This window comes from Phyllobates terribilis, unplaced genomic scaffold, assembly GCF_046119375.1.
Source record: "Phyllobates terribilis strain yellow unplaced genomic scaffold, ASM4611937v1 Scaffold_2__4_contigs__length_985480577, whole genome shotgun sequence".
Taxonomy (NCBI): Eukaryota; Metazoa; Chordata; class Amphibia; order Anura; family Dendrobatidae; genus Phyllobates; species Phyllobates terribilis.
The window spans coordinates 938,188,656-938,192,205 of record NW_027362762.1 but is presented as its reverse complement, the minus strand read 5'-3'; the positions used below and the strand labels follow the sequence as shown (position 1 = coordinate 938,192,205).

At 39.2% G+C, this 3,550-nt stretch overlaps 1 protein-coding gene across 1 annotated transcript in view; it reads left to right on the top strand.

The window, feature by feature from the left end:
- Window positions 1–542: 542 nt before the first annotated feature.
- KCNJ6 (potassium inwardly rectifying channel subfamily J member 6) overlaps window positions 543–3,550 on the top strand; it is a 296,106-nt gene continuing 293,098 nt past the window's right edge. Inside the window, exon 1 of the mRNA XM_073668411.1 lies at window positions 543–941. The gene's annotated coding sequence lies outside the window, so the exon portion shown is untranslated. The remainder of the gene's footprint in view (window positions 942–3,550) is intronic.

Here is a 3,550-nt window from a genome sequence, read left to right as displayed (position 1 = left end):
ACACATCAGAGGGGATCATTGTCTCTTAAAGTCAGTGTAATTCAGTTGTTAGCAGGGGCTGACCCCCTACATTACCTCTGCTGCTTAATGCAGCGGCCAGAGATAAGCAGGCTAAAGATGGGCCACCACAACTCAAGGACCACTGCTTTGTGGTTGCCCCCTATGCCAAAATTTGCAAGCCAGCCATTGAGTCCAGGACATGGGATCAATATTAACTAATTTCACAGCTATAATAAATAAAGTAGAATTCAGTCAATGTATATTTCTGTATCTCCTCTGTAGAAAACAATTTATTGGGGGGAAATGCTGACAATTGCCTCATGAGTCTGGAGCATAGATACAGTACAAGTCACCTTTTTTTTGTTGTTGGATAGCAGCGATCCAAGCCACCACATATGATCGATGTGACAGCTGAGGTCTCAGTGACTGCACTTATTAGGAGAGACAGAGGGGGTGATCATCATCCCTGCGATCCCCACCTTGGCCACTAGGTGTCAGTGTGTGCAGTGCCAGCCCCAGCCTTTAGTACACGCTTCACAGTGCACAGCATCCCCTCCAGAATCAGCCCAATTCATTGAAGCTGCAGATTTCATGACGTCTCCTGACGTGTTTTCCAGCACTTTACCCTCTGTGACTGCACTTGGCTTCTACACTAGACCTTTGTAGCTGCCCACTGAAGCTGATGCATCTGGCTTTACTGCCCAGCAGCTGATGAGGACTTGCAGGAGGCTCATCTAGTGGTTTTGCATTTTAGAAGAGGAAAAGGGGGGTGGGTGGGAGCAATGACCATAAATCAGGATGGAGGACCACTGAGGGAGGTTTGATCCCATCTTCAGCATCTAAAGAAGCCTTTATTGTCACAAGGAGCTGATCCTTCACTCAACAGCAACAGTCCAGACCTGAAGCAACATGAGGCTCTGAGACCCACACATCAATACAAGGTACATGACAGCAGCTCTATGGCACTTCTCTTCATTTTCCTCCCTTGTCTACTCTACTCATGTCATCAGGAAGTGGAGAAGAAATGTAGCACTAAAGTCACCCCCACTGCATCTGCATGATAACCCCAGACTTACCATATCACCCCCCCCCCCCAATATATGACATGGGCTATATTACCATGATGACACCTCTCATTGCAAAAGCTGCAGTTATAGCTCCCCTTACTGATTTCAGCCCATTATCTAATCCTCCTCTTACTTTAAATAATAGGAAAATAATTAATCGTGCAATAAAGGATTGAATTGTCGCACAGCAATTAAAAAGGGATCTAATTAAAACCGCAGATTCTCCTGCGGATGACATAGGGGCATGGGAGAGGGAGAACAACACAAAATAAGTTTGGTGGGCTGTGTGGATGATGTGCGCATTGATGTGAGCATTTACAAGTGTGTGTGAATTAGTGTGTATGTATGTTTCCTTGTTTATGTATCTATGTGTCTGTGCATATTGTGTATGTATGTGTATGAACGCATGTATGTTTCTACTTGTGTGCTTCTTTGTGTACATGTGTGCATATATGTATGTTTGTACATCTCTCTAATTTTTGTGTATCTTTTATGTGGCTATGTGTATGTTTGTGTGCATGTGTGTTATTAATGTGTGTACCATATTTTTGTGCGCATATGTACCGTATTTGTATGGTTATACATGTGTCTTCTTGTTTTGGTATGTGTATAACTGCATGTATTTGGATTTATTGCATGTGTATGTTTGGGCATGTTTGTATATGTGTGTATGACTGCATGTATGTGAATGCTTTATGTTTGTGTGTATATTTATGTGCATGACTGCATGTATGTGTCTGCACAGTATGAATATATTTGGATATGTTTGTTCTTGTTTGTATATGTATTTGTGTATGACAGCATATATGTGTATGCACAGTATGTATATGTTTGTGCTTGATTGTATGTACATGTGTATGACTGCGTGTAGGTACATTACGTGTATGTTTGTACGTGTTATTGTTTGTGTATACATTTATGTGTACGACTGCGTATGTATGCACAGTATGTGGATGTTGGTATATGTGTGTGCTTGTTTGTACATATATGTATGTAAATGTATTTATATGTATGTTTATTTTTATACATATAATTTTTTATTTATGTGTATGTTAATGTAGTTATGTGTATGTGTGTGTGTTTCAATGTGTCTACTGTTTGTGTGTACTGTACGTGTGTGTATGTGTGTACTGTACGTCTATGTATTGTGTGTGTGTCTACATGTGTATTGTATGTGTTTCTACTGTACTTCTATGTATGTGTTTACTAAATGTGTGTGTATGTGTGTACTGTGTATGTGTATTTTATGTCTGTGTATATGTGTGTATGTGTGTACTGTATGTGTACCGTATGTATGTGCACTGTACGTATGTGCATGTGTGTACTGTGTGTGTACTGTATGTCTGTGTGTGTGTACTGTACGTGTGTGTATTTTATGTATGTGTATACTGTACATGTGTGTGTGTATATACTGTATATATGTGCATGTGTGTACTAAACATGTGTGTATGTGTGTACTGTGTATGTGTGTACTATACATGTGTATATACTGTGTATGTGTGTACTGTGTGTGTATGTGTGTACTGTGTGTGTATGTGTGTACTGTGCATGTGTACTATACATGTGTATGTACTGTGTATGTGTGTACTGTGTGTGTACGTGTGTACTGTGTATATGCATACATGTGTATATGTATGTGTGTACTGTATGTGTATACTGTACGTGTGTATACTGTACATGTGTGTGTATTTTATGTATGTGTATACTGTAGATGTGTGTATGTATACTGTATATATGTGCATGTGTGTATGTGTGTACTATACATGTGTGTGTATGTGTGTACTATACATGTGTGTGTATGTGTATGTACGGTGTATGTGTGTACTATACATGTGTATGTGTGTACTGTGTGTGTACGTGTGTACTGTGCATGTACGTGTGTACTGTGTACGTGTGTACTGTGTTTGTACGTTTGTACTGTGCATGTGTATGTGCGTACATGTGTATATGAATGTATGTGTGTACTGTATGTGTATATTGTACGTGTGCATGTACTGCATGTGTATATTGTATGTATGCGTGTACTGTATGTGTATACTGTGTGTGTGTACTGTATGTGTATATTGTATGTATGCGTGTACTGTATGTGTATACTGTGTGTTTGTGTGTACTGTATGTGTATATTGTATGTATGCGTGTACTGTATGTGTATACTGTGTGTTTGTGTGTACTGTATGTGTATATTGTATGTATGCGTGTACTGTATGTGTATACTGTGTGTGTGTACTGTATGTGTATATTGTATGTATGCGTGTACTGTATGTGTATACTGTGTGTGTGTACTGTATGTATATATTGTATGTATGCGTGTACTGTATGTGTATACTGTGTGTGTGTACTGTATGTGTATATTGTATGTATGCGTGTACTGTATGTGTATACTGTGTGTGTGTACTGTATGTGTATATTGTATGTATGCGTGTACTGTATGTGTATACTGTGTGTTTGTGTGTACTGTATGTGTATATTGTATGTATGCGTGT